At 39.1% G+C, this 17,506-nt stretch overlaps 1 long non-coding RNA gene across 1 annotated transcript in view; it reads right to left on the bottom strand.

Annotated features, from left to right (window-relative positions):
* The window catches only part of LOC306818072, a 28,091-nt gene extending 14,354 nt beyond the window's left edge, over nucleotides 1-13,737 (bottom strand). Inside the window, exon 1 of the long non-coding RNA XR_013778129.1 lies at nucleotides 13,649-13,737. This is a non-coding gene — a long non-coding RNA (uncharacterized lncRNA). The remainder of the gene's footprint in view (nucleotides 1-13,648) is intronic.
* Nucleotides 13,738-17,506: the final 3,769 nt, after the last annotated feature.

Here is a 17,506-nt window from a genome sequence, read left to right as displayed (position 1 = left end):
TGATTACTAAGATCCCAATTAAAGTAATTGCCTGTTCACTTCAAAAGACTGCACATTTGGTTTGTGGGCATTTTACTAAGAAAATGTATGTGAATGATAACAGGTGCAAACCTTGTGGAGGCGGTAGTATTTAAGTCAGGCTTTGGCGTTTTTCCACATATATACGTCACAGACAGATTGGATGGAAAGCAGGTCAACTACAAGCGCAAAATAGGTGTTCGTGGGAGAGGCGAATGAACGTCCAATAGCCTATTTATGAGTTATAGCAAATAAATCTGAATAGAACAAAAAAAAAACATTTGGCTTTGCATAACACCACAGCATTAAACAGGACCTATCTTTTCTTCCGTCAACTGTCATACATTGAGCAGGAGGTGCGAGCTGTGGCACGGGCGCCATTTGGGCCCTTTGCAAAAGGGTATCAAAGAAGGGGGTACAAGCAATGGTGAGGAAGGGAGGAGATGAGCGCGATAGGGAGAGGAGCGCACCAGAGAGACATGCAACCCTTGAAAAGGAAATACCCAGTTCAAAATCTAATGTTGGTAGGAAGACATGAATATCAAAGTTGAAATTCTTTAGAATTCTGAGGCTGTGAATGTTAAATTAGTTTTATCATAGTGCTTCTCTTTTTTTAATATAGCAACCATAGTTCTCATTGGAAACATGTTAACATATATCATGTATCATTGTTAGGCAGATAGCATTAACTGACAATTTAATCAATTTATTAAAGGCATAAAGACCTGCCTGTCTAAGACTTTCACTTTCCCTTAGCTTGGCCTAGCCTCTCCTTTGTTTAGTTTGCAGCACACGTCACAACACTACAAAGCACGTACACTAATCCACACACTCAGAATCTAGACAAGACTGGCTGATCTCACACTTTCTGTACATATCACATTAGTTTTTCACGTGTCATTATTATAAAACAGTGAACAATGTTAAAATCAACACTGTGCATTTACTATGCACGATGGGGGGGGACAGACCTACTTGTTCTGCAGTGTTGACTCTGGATTCTTTTTTGTGATGTTTCTGATTCTTTCAATAGAATAATAATAATTCTGTGTAAGTGTTATATTAATCATGAACATTTTAGACATCAAAGGAAAGCTATAAAAGGAAAAAATGATGGAGGGAGACCTATGCAGGTTGGAAAAATGTAATAAGTGAATGCAGATATGAGATGATCATGACCAAAGATGAAATGTAAAGGCAAATGACAAGGAGGCACAGCGTACACACATAAACAAGAGGCAAGTACACAAACACACTCACTGAGAGACATTTTCAATAATCTCTTTCACCACATCTCCAGCTAACAATCCACAGAAATCTGATGGATCAAAGTATCACCTCTTTAAAACTTCACAGATGAAATACATCAAGGCCCAAGTGTTATTCTACTGTATGTGCCTGTGTGTCTGTAAATGTGCCCCTCCTTACATCCTCTTCCCCCTCCTCTGAGCTGCCTGATGGTAGGATGATGCAGCAAAATTGCAAAACACCTTGCATAAGTAAAAATGGCTGGTACTGTTTTCCTCTCTGAAGCTCTGGCACACTGTGACTTAAGGCGGAATAATAAACTCCTACTCTTTTCTCACCTATTCTGAGCATTATTTCTCCCTTTACTCCTCTTTACTACCTCCTCCTCCTCTTTCTTTGCTCTAATTCTCTGTAACCAGGACACAATTCCCCCTGAATTTATTCAGAATAATGTAAGCGCCTGCCGAATCCCATTTATAGTCCCCTTTACTTAGGGTACTGTAAATCAAGCATAGAAACGTCATGCGCCTGTGTTTGAGTGTGGGATCCTACATGCTGTATACATGATTCTAATCAATTTGAGTGATGGTGTGTGTGTGTGTGTGTGTGTGTGTGTGTGTGTGTGTGTGTGTGTGTGTGTAGGTGTGTGTGTGTGTGTGTGTGTGTGTGTGTGTGTGTAGGTGTGTGTGTGTGTGTGTGTGTGTGTGTGTGTGTGTGTGTGTGTGTGTGTGTGTGTGGGTGGGTGGGTTTCTGTGAGCCAGTTTTGGTCATGCATAATGGAAATCCCTGGTCTTGTCTGGGCAACCTCTAAGACAAAGTATAATTGATTAAATGGTTATTACATGCTAATCTTCTATTATACATGCTGCCTAACGAGTATAGCTTGCTTTGTTTGCTCTCTATCCACAAATACATTTGTGCAACTGTACTGTAAAATGCTGTAAAACACGTGCATTCATGCAAGCCTGACTGTAAGAGCGTGCCAGCAGTGTGTCCAGCGTGTGTGTGTGTGTACTCATAGGGCGGGCTGATGTATTTCTGTCCAATTAGCCAGTGACCCAATTCTCTCTGGCTGTCTCCGAGTCATTTTGCGGTTGTAATGAATTCACTCCATCATCATATCCAATCTCCTCCGTCTGCATTACAGCACTCAATTTAACTCGCACAAGATGCTCCTCTAACCAAGGACAGTTCAATCAATATATGCAGACTTGACCCCCCCCCCCCCCCCCCCACACACACACACACACACACACTTTTCTCTTGTGAACAGACACAGTTTGCTGGAAACAAATGTGTGATTTTATCAGGACGTAAAGCTGTTCGCTGACACTGATATGTTTTGTGGCTTTAAAGACACCAGAATATTTCTCTGAAACCACAATTAGCTGCTGTAACGTCTGAATTTATGGCAGTTATGTCTTGGTCATCTATCCTATCTATTATAGTTAGAGTGTCTTTGCTCTATTGGTTCCTGTGACCTTTCGGATGAAGGGTCAAATAGTGTCTCTCTCCTCAGAATATTGCTCATTAAATAGCAGTTCTGACATTTAATGCTTATTAACTTGTTACTTTTGCACATTGGCAGACTTGCTTTGTTAAGCTGTTTTCAGATTTTATAAGGCATAATGTACAATAAGCACTGAGCAGGTTGTGAAAGAGAGCAGAACCCAATTAGGGTCAGAGAGTTGTGGACTTTAAAGTAATAATAATTTGTCACATGATATCAATTTGGACAAGAATTTGGAATTAAAAAACCCCCACAACAAAAAAGATTCTTTGGACGGTATCTCTGTTGCTTTCTTTAATAAGGTAACCTTGCTGTTGTAGCTTGTCTTCATCACATATTTTCCCTCCAGCACTATGAGCAGTCCAATGTCAGCTTTGCTGGACGTCTTTCTGTGCATTGATATAATTTGAGTGTGCTATCGAAAAAATAGACCTTGTAATGCTATAGTTGGCCTACATGTGTTAGCCAAGCTAAATAGTAGCTTTTGTTAGACTTTTTATTATTATTATTATGTTTTTAATATTTATTTTAGAGAGATAATAATAAGGGCAGAGAGAGAGAGAGTATAATGTGACATGGGGGAAAGGAGCCGCAGGCTGGAATCGAACCCAGGCACACTGTAAGATTTATTTAACCGTACATATGTTCAAGTGGAATTTGTCTTTTCGTTTATTGTTGGCAAGTGAGAAATTGAATTGTTCAGCACAGCTTGATGTAAGTCAACTCTTACATTTGTGAGGTTGAACTGAACTTTAAAAAGCACACAGCACAATAAAACAACTTTAAAATTGTGTTGACAACACTGATACTGCTGTAATACGTCATAGATATACATGTTTCATATAAAAACCTTCCCTCAGAATACAGAAACCAGAAATGGTTTTCACTCCCTCACCACCTCCTTATCTGCCTGCAGCTTGTCATCCAAAAGGTAGCTGAAGTCAGCATCCTGTCCAGTGCAATTCCCCACACATTACACCTACACACTTTTCCTTGGGAATTTCTTAAGGAACACCCATGTATTGTTTGTGATTCTTCTATTTCACCCAGGGTCTGTTCTTGCCACTACATTTCCACTTTTTGACAGCTGTGTGACCATAAATCGGTGAAATGCAGCACCCTTTTTCTAATGATGGCGCTTGACAACACATATTTGTCACACTTTTTCTCCCTGTTTATCTGTCTCTCTCATACAAAACCAGCTTATCTCCAGGAGCGTCTTCTGTCATTTAGATTGATGGTCAAGAGTGACAACACAATCAATTCAGTCAGATTATTCTGGATACTAGGCAACATATTGCTCTGTCACAAATCTGAGATATTCTTGTCTATCAAAGGACATTTTCACTATCCAGAGGCCTTTGCAGTTTATTAACACACTGTGTTTTGGCATGCTATATTCATTCTTTATATACAAGCCTTTATACACAAGCTACAAACAAAAAGAAACCACATGCTTCCAGACCCAGTCAACTGATGCTGCAGCCTACGTTTTTTTTCTGTTTCCACTGAAGTGTGTCGGTGTGTGTGTGTGTGTGTGTGTGTGTGTGTGTGTGTGTGTGTGTGTGTGTGTGTGTTTCTGTGCAGGTGCATGTGCTATCTGTGCACACACCTGTGTCAGCCTTAGCCTGCATCCTGCTGCCCCACTCTCCTGTTGCCATGGTGAAGTCCCTTTGGCCTAGAGCAAGTATATAGGTGTGTGTGTGGGCACAAGTATTCATGTGTGCAACTTCATGTTGAGCTTTAAACAAATGTCTACATTCATGCATAAATGCTTGTATGCAGAATTGTGTGGCATTTAGTTTGTTTGCTGATGAAGTTAGTGCATTTCTTTGTGTATGTGCATGCGTGTCAGCCTGGGTTGTATCATGCATGTGTTCTTCGCTGTAAACCTTTAAGACAGATGTTGGAGCAGTGGTGCGATGACTCAGAGTCGGGGGACGAAGAATCCTTGTCCTTTTATAGTCTGGCTGTTTTTATCGTATCGGCAGTTATTTCTCAGTCTTTCCTTCTTTGTTTACTTTTTGTTTGGCTTTCTTACGTTGACTCTACAAATGGCACAAAAAGCTAAATTGATCCCAGACTGCAGCAGTGAGAATCGACAGCATGTATAGTTAAATAAACAGGCTCTTGGAAAATATCTCACTAATCCATCACACAGTCAATAAGCAATTATGTTGAATAAACCTATCATTTGTAGAATCATTTCAGAAGGTGTCATAACAAGACAAATGGCAGTGTCTGTACGATTGATTTGACAGGCAGTACTATTGTCGCAAATATAAGAAGTCATGCAGCTGAAAACTTGTTATGGAAAAAAAAACAAGACTCCAGAAAACTGTTAAAAAGGGACAGATGAAAACATTTTCAGCAACAAACTATGAGACCTCTAAGTATCAAAAACTGCAGTTCCCAGAGCAACAACTTGAGCCTATAGTACTAAAAGACAAGCCATAGCAAACCCCATATTACTATCCATTTAGTCTGAGTCAGTGGGCATAGTCTCCATAAAGAGCTCCACCATGGTACAACATAGGCAGTCTGAATTAGCTTCTCTCCCTCTGCTTCACCAAATCATCTAAAACACTCAACTCACCCCATTATATCTCACTTTCATTGGGTATTGCAACCACCTGATTTGCTGCTCAAAGAATCCTGGGACATATAGCCATGCAGAGCTCGCACCACTATTTTTTTTTACCACGTTCTTTCCCTTGTTATGTCAAAATTATCCTTACTAAGAAAACTGTGAAATGCTGTTTGGAAAATAAACTTTGTGGAGTGCTAGTTTGTTTGAATAGAAACCTCAATTCAGTGAACTGAAATGATGGGCCTGACTCTCTTCAAACTGTTGGTTTGCAATGGGAATGCACAGTGAGGCTAAAGTGCAGGGAGGCAGCAGTTTGGCAAAGCCCATAGCTTTCTGGGCAAAACTGGCTAACCTTCTTGGGGGAATGAGCGCAGCATATTCAGTACACGAGTGCTTTTAAATAACCCTACCACAGCTCACTAAAACTATGCCCACTATTTCTTAATATCCACCACAAAACAAGCTGTCTTCTTCACTGGTGGGTGTGCAGACAGGAACAACAAACACAAGCATGAAGGAGGAAAGGGCAGAGGAAGGGAGAGATGGAAAGGGAAAGAGATCCGACTGTTTGATCAGATCTATTTGAGGAGATAGATATGGCAAATAGATTCCAGGCGGTACGTAGTTAGTTAATTGCAAAAGGCGAAGCAGAGCATGACTGGACAATAGATCATCCTCAGGAACTGGAAGAAATCCGGTAGAATCTCATTTTCTGAGATGGATGACTGAATTGAGAAAAGCAGCTGCACATGTCCGAATGTCATAGGATGCGGGACAGAATGGAAAAGTATCTTCTGAAAGGGGGCATTTATCTTGATATCATTTACAGTCCAGAAATATGATGAAGTGGATGAATATGGGCTTGGTAGTTGTAGGAGATAAGATGTTGCTCCAGTCCAGCAGTTATATACCTGACAAATCCTACATACGACTTTGTCTTATTTTTTTATTTTTTACATCAAAATACGGTCAAATGACGGCCAAGCCTTGGCTAAAGACTGTATGACTATAATAATTGTAATATCCCGTTACTCTCCAGATTTATATTCTCTGCCAAACACAGTCACTTCTGGTCATTAAAAAAACATCTTTGGGACAAATTATGTGGTGACATCACAATGGCTACATTCTCTTTTACACAGTCTGAGTCAAATTTTAGTCATGCATGTGTGTACTCATAGGTCAGCCGGTTACTTTTGCAAGATTTCACAGACACAGTTGTGGGCTTCAAGTGTCTGAATGACTAGATTATAGGCTTGTGTTTCAACAAACAGAAGATTTATATTGACAGTGAAGGAAAGTGTATGTTTTAACATTATAGTATCACAGACAATATCATACACACTAAAATAGATACAGCTCAAAGAAATGCAGAATAATAATTTTTAACGAATACTTATGGTATGTGGTATTTCTTGCTCAATGTACTCTCCTCCTTTTTTCTTCTTTGCTCATAAACTCATCCTCACCAATTTCCTACTTTGCTTACTTTTTTCCCTTCCCTCCCTGCATCTTATTTATTTTCTACTTTTCTCACCATAAATCTCCCATCCTCTCCCTTAAGCTGCCATCTTCCTCCTCTTTTCATCCCCTTCCCTTATCGTCTTCACCTTCTTTATAACTGTCTCTCTTTTATCAGCTCCCTGTTTGATTTTTTTCCTCTTTTCATACTGGCCTCGGCTTCATATATCTCCTCCTCTCTGCGTGGGCTTCAGTCTCAACAGTTCTGTTTGTGTTACAAGGCCACAGTGTGTTTGGTGTTCTGTATGTAGGATTGCTGTATGTATGCTATCATGTCTCTGTGTGCAGGTTTTTATGCATTTGCAAGAGAGAATCTGGTGTTACAAGAGCAGATACAAACATCTTTGCTTCAAAGCAAATCAAACCTGCTCCACCCAGCAACAGCTTTCACCCTTGCACATGCACACTCTTTCGCTCTCTGTCAGCCTCCTCTCCTCTCTAATTCCCTGTCTCTCTTTCAACTCCCCCCTCTCATGCTGTGACTGGGAATACTGGGAATGAATTTACATGCTCACACACAGGTATAATGTCACATACACACACACACACACACACACACACACACTGGCTCTGTTACTGGTCTGATGACGTTGGTTTCGGCAAATGTTCTGAGGAGTGATATTTAAAAAGAGACCTTTCGGTTACTATGGCAATAACAGCAATATGAATGTGACAGGTTGCTTAGAAAGGCAGTCAGATTGAGCACATCTCTGTGTAATTATACCTGGGTTGAGAGCTCACTTCAAATCTGTGCACAAAACACATTTTAACACGCTGTCACTCTACACGTGAACATTGCTCTTACACACATTTATACACCTAAAAACACACATGCACTCACACAAAGTCACACCTTGCAAATGTTCGAGCAAATATTGGATGCATAATGAAAAAAAAAAAATTAAACATGGAGGGCTGGTGACCTTTAATATTTTGTATGAGTATGACTGAAACACACAAACATGCTAACTGAATTAGGAATTATATTCATCTAACATGCATACAGACACACCTAGCATTTACATAAACCGGGACAAATTTTAATTTTGAAAAAGGGCACAGCATGCAACCAGGTGATATTTTCCTTTTTATTAAAATGCTAATTTAAAGGTCTGTGGTGTGTTTATACTGAAACTGTAGGAAACCTGTAAACCTATGATTGGAACCAAAGTCTTAGTGATGACAACATTGATTGTTTTAATATGAGAGAATTGTTTTGTGCTATTATATGTACATCCCTCCAAGACTCAAATTATCATGAAACTGTGTGACATGTTAAAGTTTGCAGTGATATGCTGCTAGCAACTTTGAGATTGAGAACACATTCATAGGTAGCTTGAAAATACATTTCATTAACTCAGGAGTTGATTACTAGAATGCACAACAACTTAGCAGAATTACATTTTTCAGGTTTCACAGTACTATTAACCTGCTTCACAGTAAATACATCAGTACTACTCAGCCCCTTTAACACATCTCACACTAGAAAAGTGTCTATGTTGGATAACTCAATGCGTAACACTGCACAAACTATTCCATTGGTTAAGATGGAGTCTTTAGATACAGACTTATACATGATAGCTGGCGGGAAAAGGTCAGATTATTGTCAGCGTGAATAGATTTGGACAGTTGTGTTAACACGTGCACCCCTCCTGGACAATGTCAAAATAAATTCAACAATATGTAATATGTATGTGAAAGGGGCGTTTGTTTGAGAAATACCTTGGCATAAATTCACCTTTCCCTCAGGTATCTTCTCCTGACTCATGCCAGTAGGCACACAGCTGGGATAGAAATAGAAGCCCATTGAAAGTCCAACAACAGTTTCTACCTCTGTCTGGCAGTGGGTATGACCAAGTAATGATATTACAGTAAGGGACACTGGTGCAAAGGAATCTGTCATCTTAATACATGGTTTGCCTCTTCTTGACAGGACACACTCTGTTCTGACACACTGAATAGGAGAACAAGCTCCTCTGTTGTGTGTAGGTTTCCCCCAGGTGGGCTATTACACAAATAGAGCACATGTTAGACAATGAAACCTCTTCAGCCAGTCTCTTCTGGACATTTTGAGTACATGACCCAAATGAAAACGAAAACCTTCGGTCTTTCAGCCTTAGGTGCATTGTCAAACGCTTAAACCAGGGAGACAAATTCAACCAATTCATGTAAAAAAAATAGTGACTCTCTACTGCTTTTTCTCCTCTCTTCAACAACACTCTGGATCTGTCCTAAATCAGATTTATGAATGAGAGAGAAAACCATTTGTTCCATTTTCACACCATGTGTTCCACAACATCAACATTCAACATCAACGTTTTAAAGCTTTGTGTCTGTGGAATCTTTTTTTTTAACCTACAGTAGAAGTGGCTATTTCGAAACAAAAGCAGTTAGCCCAGAGGCTGATTGGAGGACTCTTGAGACAGGATGTCATCCATCTTGAAAAGCATCCTTGTAATTAACTTCAGAATGAGATGAGCTGGAGGCTAAGCAGCACTTTGTCTCCTGCAGCATCTGATTGGTGAGTACCTTTAAATGTAGGGCCCTGACATAATCAATCAAATGAAGGAAGGTAATGGATTCAACCCTTTGTTTATAAAGAGATGAACTATAAACAACTACTACTGAGCTACTACTGGAGGTGCCATTGGGAATCAGCGTCCAGCAGTACAATATATTCAAACCACACTCAGGGAGCTAAAATGCTACTAGTTTGTAGTAATAAATAAATAATTTTAAAAAAGGAACTCAAACCTCTCAGTTCGACTGGAAAAAGAGATTTCAAATTCTAACATCAGGCCATATTCAAAACGTAAAACAATACATTTCTGAACTCATAAGCAACAGTTAGAAAACTCATTTTAGTATTCATCTACTTTCTAGCTATGATTATGTAAGCTATAAATATTAATAATGTAACTTTTGCTAGAATTTTAAACCTTTCTTATTGTATTGAGTAACTCTTATAGCTAACTATATTTACTACAAACTTTCAGCCACCTCTTAACAATATAAAAAGCCAACAAAAGGATGGAAACTTATATTAGCTATACCTGACACAACTAAGAAGATGTTCAAATATGTTGTTTGTATTTGCTGTTCTAATAGGGACAATAGCTTGTTCTTTCTTTTTGAGGTGTACTGTTTGTCCTTGTTATAAAAATTGCCCAATATTGTCAAAGTTAAATCACAAAAAAGGCAAACCATGGGAACTGGTGGCGTGGTGGTTGGGGTGGGTGCAGAGGCCTGAACCCTTCAGTCGGGCAACCCACTCTCTCTCAGATTTCTAACTCTATCCACTGCTCTTTCTCTAAATAAAGACATAAAAAGTCCCAAAACGAACCTTAAAAAAAAGGCAAATTCGTGGCCTTGTAACCAAACACTGTCAACACAAGATACAGTGCAGGGTTGAGGAAAAATACCAAGGATGTCTCCAGATCCTTTGTTTGAAATCAAATTGCTCTATCCCCAATAACTTTTAATGTTTAAGAGGACAATAATTTTCCTTAAAAAGTAGTAAAATAAAATGAAGCTCACCTTCTTCAGTTACTGAAGAATTTAATGTCCGTTGTGATTACCTGGATAAATCTGTCAAATTTCAGTTAAAACACTGACTTTATTTTTAATTGATGCCACAATAGTCAACTTTGGAATGAATTGTGAAAAAAAAAACTACAAATATGTTGTACTTCTAGTAAAAAACATGTTCTGTCACTTGCAGCTTCCTTACCTTAAACAAATAAAGAGTCTATACACTGTAAAAATTATTTACTTTTCCTGAAATATAAAAATACTTCAGCTTGATTATACTGCCTGCCCATATAAGTTTTACAATATACTGTATATGCTTCGTCTATAGTATTATGAGGAAACGCACATTGCAAAAATGTTCATTGCTATGCAGACGATACTCAGCTATACGTATCAATGAAGCCAAAAGACACCAATCAGTTACATAAACTGGAAGCCTGCTTCAAGGACATCAAAACCTGGATGACCAGAAACTTTTTGTTGTTCAACTCAGACAAGATTGAAGTTGTCATGTTTGGACCTAAGAACCTCAGAGAGACTTTTTCTGATGATATAATGGCCCTTAGTGGCATCCACACATCTAGTACCACTGTTAGGAATCTAGGAGTTCTATTTGATCAAGATATGTATTTTAACTCTCACATAAAACGCATTTCAAGGACTGCTTTGTTTTCACCTTCGTAATATCTCTAAGATCAGGCAGATCCTGTCACAAAATGATGCTGAAAAATTAGTTCATGCATTTGTTACCTCCAGATTGGATTACTGTAATTCTCTTTTATCAGGGTACTATAGTAAATCTCTAAAGACCCTTCAGCTAGTCCAAAAGAACTAGGAAAAGGGACCACATTACTCCTGTATTGGCTTCTCTCCACTGGCTCCCTATAAAATCTAGAATAGAATTTAAAATCCTTCTTCTCACTTAGAAATCTCTAAATGGTCAGACACCATCCCATCTTAAAGAGTTAATTGTGCCGTACTACCCATCGAGAACATTACGCTCCCAGAATGCAGGCCTGCTTGTGGTACCTATAGTCTCTAAATGTACTATGGGAGGTAGAGCCTTCAGTTATCAGGCACCGCTCCTTTGAAATCGCCTACCAGTCGGGGTCCAGGAGGCAGACGCACTATGTACTTTCAAGAATAGACTTAAAACTTTTCTTTTTGATAAATCTTATAGTTATGGCTGGCGTAGGTTCAGAGCAGCTCATAATTATGCTGCTATAGGCCTATCTACCGGGGGAACTGGCACCTTGAACTCTTATCTCTCTCTCTCTGCTTTCATATCTTATTACTGCATGTCACTATCTTTAAATATCAGTTACCAGGAGTTCTAGGAGCTCCTGAGCTCTCTTAGGTTCCTTGGGACTGTTGGTGAGGATGGCCTGCTCATACAACCAGATAACCAAATAACAATAAGCATGGTCTTTTTACCTGTACATTTGGGATGTTGACAGACAAAGGTTTTGTAAAGTGTCTTCAGATAACAATTATTATGAATTGACGCTATACAAATAAAGATTGATTGATTGATAAGTGTCAGACATATTTTTCTTTCACCTTAAACAGTTTGTTGGAGACCATCTGGGAGGACCACACATCTTCATTCTTGTAACAGTCCAATGAGAAAGAAACCATTTTGAAATGAGCAATATGCACAATACAATGTGTGTGTGTGTGTGTGTGTGTGTGTGTGTGTGTGTGTGTGTGTGTGTGTGTGTGCACACTTCTGAGCTTTACATGCACGCTTGGCTACATCTGCTTACATGTGTACAAGGCAACATCTGCTGAACTTTCTGTCAATTGCTCTCTAGTTTAGTAAGCAGCTCATGTTTGCCAGATGCTAACCAGGGTGACTGAGAGAATCCCTCAGTGAAGGCTTTTTAAATTGGATTTGAACAATAAAGGGTTCACTGTTATTATGAGATTAAGTGTGCAATGAATAAATTGTGTTTTCAAGTGGTGCCTGGACTCTATGAGGCAACAAATGAAAAATGTTAATATTACTTCAAATGTAAGTAAATGTAATGTAAAATCTAAGAATTAGCACATTTTAATATACATGTAGGCAGTCTTTTGATGATTGTGCCTTTTTGCTGGTAAATCCCTTTGTATTAAAATAGTCTGGCAAGGTTAGAAGCTAAAGATATTACAAATATTAGTAGTATATGCGCAAACCTTATAATAATAGTTCACTCTTCTTGTGCGTCAAAAATTCAAGTTTTATTGATCATAACTACTGACTTATACTTTGTTTGGCAATTATAAACTTAGATATATAGGTGATTTTCTTTGTATCTTTGTATTAGAGTAAAAGCTTTAAAACCGAACATGGTTCCCCTAGAAACGGCTTTGTGTGTGTCTGCTGGCAACGCTTGTATGCTGCAGGCGTTTTTTTTAGAAGGCCAGTGGCTGCTGAAATAGACTTTGGCCATTTGTAGTTCCAGTGGGAGTAAAAATCCTGACTGAAACAGTGTGACCACTGAGTTTTCAGAGACAACAGAGAAAAGAGCAGAACAGAGGAGAGAATACGCTAAAGAGGGAAAATCGAGATACAAAGACTAGAGACAGAGAGAGATATGAGGGCATTAGAAAGAGGCTGGAGTGAGGGCAGAAAAACGGAGACAATGAGGAAGCGCAAGAAATCAAGAATTTTTTTTTTACATTCAGTTTTTTTTGTTTACATGATGCTTTGGCAATATTGTCCTCGTTACAATCATGCCAATAAGGCATTTGAAGTCAAATTGAATTGGAAGAGACTCAGAGACAGAGAGAAAGGCAGGGATAGGGAAAGAAGTAGCGAAGGAGAGAGAAAGGGACAGAGAAAGTGAAGTGAAAACAACAGAAAATGGAGAAAGAGCGAGAAAGAAGGGATTGAGACAGAAAGGAGGCGCTGTAGTATGTCAGACACCACCTACTTTGACCCTGGTCGCACCTCTTCCATTCAGCTATTCATACTGACGTACACAGGACACAAGGCAATGCACTCACAAACACTCAGACATACACACACACACACAAAATGCCACCCCTAAAGACCACTAAAAAAGAAGAAACTGTTGTCAGAAAGCCAAGTTTACACTGAATAAACTGAATGCTCCAACTTTCCTCACTTCCTTCCTGTTTGCCTTTTTCTCTGCTTTAGTGTCTATGTGAGTGAGTGTGTGTGTGTGTGTGTGTGTGTGTGTGTGTGTGTGTGTGTGTGTGTGTGTGTGTGCGCGCATGCTTGCCTGTGTAGGTGGTTGAGTTGTTCGGAGAGACGTCAGCATGGATGCTGCCACACAGAGCCGACCGGTCCATTCTGTTCACTCCCACACAGCATCACACCATTGAGGCAACGCAAAAGCGCGCGCACACACACACACACACACACACACACACACACACACACACACACACACACACACACACACACACACACACACACACACACACACACACACACACACACACACACAGGAGGTATTGTTCCAACTGGCCCATGTGACTGTGGAAAATGACGCCTTTTCTTGCCACCTTAAGAAAAAGCTACAGCCAAGTGTGAATTCACATTGAAGGCCACTTGCAGCAATATTAGACTCATAAAACTGAATATCTTTAAATTCAGTCATCAAATCCTGCAGGAAATATTATCTTTTGCCTTTAATGCATGCATAGCACAACATTTTATAAGCACATAATGACATGATTATTACAACAAAGATTGGTAAATGGATCATAATTATGGTTGCATGTTGGCATCCAAAAATAAGGCTTTAATGCACCTCCTATATTATATTTCTGCATTGGTCTATTTGAAGGCCAGTAAATACAAAGACATATTGCATCTCCATAAAAGCAGGACATTTACTATTACTATAATCACATTTGACTTGGTCTACTTCCAGGCTCTGTTCTCCATCTGCCACTGTGTTCTGACACATTGCAAAGGCCATCGTCACACACTAGCTAAACAATGTGCCTTTACATTCAATCACCCAAAGAAAGCTTTTTATTTTTGATACAGTTTTTTTTACTATGTTTTATGAGCTATTGAATTTTTATTGGGACAATATTAAGAAAAGCTATAGCTGCAGGCCCTACAGGGAAACCCATCTTGGCTTTAGGAACATTTACTAGAAAACTTTTAAATGGGTCGTAAGAAATTTGGGAAAGATCTTCATAAAGTAAAATATTTAAAGTACTTAATGGTTTTGCATTTCATTTTGCACTTCATTTGTTTCTAGAGGATGGATCCTATAGTATAGATATTTGAAGATGTGTTTGAAATATATTTCAATAAAGGCTGAACTGTGACATACATTAAGAGGAGTGTACCAACAGAAGTGATCCCTTTACTAATCCTCCAGTGCCATTAGTAAACGTTTGGTGAAAGTGATTAGTGTGATATTACCCATTGGCTTTATGAGAATACATTACAACATACAATTTACAATAAGATTGACAATATTTTGGTCATGGCAATCTCTTGAAGCAATAAATGGCCATATTTAAATCTGGTATGTTTAGCATTGTCTATCACAGCTTGACATAGTTGGGACTTCTCAGTCCCATGTCGCCACACCCTAAAATATACTATATTATATTTGCTAGGTGTCTTGTATTATCTTTCTTGTAATAATGTACATACATTAAAATCATACTGTGTAGCTATTAATTGAAACTATACATTGTATTTAAAAAATGTTGTCTTTTTTTCTGCTTTCACACATTTAGACCTAATTAATATAATTAGTGTGATCGTATAAAACTATAACCCTGCAGACAACTGTTAGCATAACTTTAGACTACTGTACTGAAACATGGTTCATTGGTTTAAATTTGAGGTTTGATTATTTTTCACCCCACTAGTTTTACTTCTGTTTGGCCTTGATTAACACCAGACCAATCCACAAGCTCATAAAACTTTGATAAACTGAGTTCTAATTGTACAAGTTTGTGTTTATCTATTCTAGAGCTGTCTATTTTCATAACCATGGATTAGTTTTATGTTATCCATTATTCATCTTATTGAAGCCCAAATGCTATTTGATTTATTCAAATTATTTAACCCTAAACTCCATTCAGAACAAACATTTCTTCTCATAACGCCTGTTAGCTTCTGTACAGTACAGAGTTCATTCTAGTTTTTTGCGTGTAAAGACACTGGACTGAATGAGAAAACCACTAAAGGGTGGCTGTGAGGTTGATGTCTGCTACATGTTTTGTGTGCCACAAGCATAAAAGGAGGTAGAGCATTTACCATCTCTCAACACATGAATGATAACGTCCAGAGAGACCAATCCCTTTCACTCCACCACACACACATACACAAACAAACATGGCCACACCCTTTCTTTCTTTCATCCACTAACTCAATCACACATTCTGCCACACCATTTACATTAGACACAGCACAGACACAGCAACCTACTTAACATAAACACAGGCAACAGTTGCCCATCCATTCTTTCTCTCTGCCACATTCACTCTCTCTCTTTTCCTTGGTTAGTTTTCCAGCACAAACACTTCACACAGAGTTGTACAATGAATCCCCTGTGTGTGCATTGTACTGCAGCGCTTTGTCTTTGGCCATCATCACACATCTCTCCTTCACTGTGTCCCTCCTGCTACACTATAGGCTGCAAGCGGGGAGTGTCCTGGTCCCTTGGGTGCTATAGCTAGAGAGTTATGATGCTGAAAGTCAGTAGATTGACTGAAATTGTATAATGGTGAGGATGCAGTGTGTCATTTCTGCCAGACAGGGAAAGAACAAGACATACAAGTGTTAAAAAATATTGTGTAGAAGGTGAGTTCAACAAATATAGAAACAAAAACTGATAGAAAATGTGTTGGAATAACATCATTTTTGACATCCACATCTCCTTCTGATGTTTCCATCAAGATGGCTGGCCATGAACTCTTTCTAGCCATAATTTTTTCATGCTCTCTCATTTGCATATTCTGCACATGACTACAAATGCTCTCGCTTGCCTCCATGTCTGTATCCATCCATTGATCCATCTGTCTGTCCATCCATCCATTTCTCTCCCACATGAGGAAATAACAAATGGATGAAAAAAACCCATCTGATTTGCCAACATGTAACTATTAACTAAAAACAGTATGATTGGTAATATTTGACTATTACTTTTTTAAACAGTCTTTACACCCCACCAGCAATCAGTAAAGCTCTAAGAAAGTAAAAAATAGCTGGTATCATACTGTTATCCTATTAAATCTCTGATATATCACTGCCGTTAGGTCCAAATGCAAAGTACCAATCAAATGCCTCCCTTTGCTCCCTGTGATTTCTTTACCCTTGCTGTGCAACAGCCCACATTCAAACTCTTCTCTGCCACCAGAGATATTCCACTGCTCAGCTCAAATGAGGCAGAGAAGGCTACAATGAGAAAGAGTTTCGATAAACCCAAGCAAAAAGCTTTATATCAGCCGACAGCTGAGAGACGGGATGGATCTGAAAAGTGATGTCATGGTTGCTGTCTTTGTTTTTTTTTATGGTGTATTCACACCTACCTTGTATAGTTCGTTTGAAACAAACTCAAACCCTGGTGCAGACCTTTTGGGTAGGTGTGAAAGCAAATCATCAAACTTGGGTGTACACCAAACAGCCGAACTGAGACTCATACAAATAGGTGGTCTCGGTTCGCTTCCAAACGAACCCTTGTATGGTTTGTTTGAGGTGTGAAAGCGACCGCACCCCAGTCCGACCCAGTTCTAAAAATCATACGCCTGTTTGGACATAACAGGCTCCCGTTGCCACATGCATTAAGGGACATCCTTGTCTGGTTAGCAGCACAGTGTTGTTGTTTGCTTTTATCACCTACTTCTTTGATATAAAACGCGGAGGGAATCTTTGGTCTTTCAGACACTTTCACCAGGATTTCATCGCTCTGTTCTTTTATTATCCAATGCTTTTAAATCACACAGACTACGAACATAACAGCAGCTGCAGCAACATTTTCCTGGCGCTTCGCTTCTATACTTATTTTCCACTGCAGCAGTCTGATCCTCCTCCTTTCCCCTACGCCACATACCTTATTGATAACCTCGGCCATATTCATCATAACATGGTGAGATGGCCGTGA

Source organism: Symphodus melops (assembly GCF_947650265.1).
Source record: "Symphodus melops genome assembly, chromosome: 22".
Classification (NCBI taxonomy): domain Eukaryota; kingdom Metazoa; phylum Chordata; class Actinopteri; order Labriformes; family Labridae; genus Symphodus; species Symphodus melops.
Note: the sequence above shows the minus strand (reverse complement) of the source record. Positions and strands in the feature narration are given on the sequence as shown.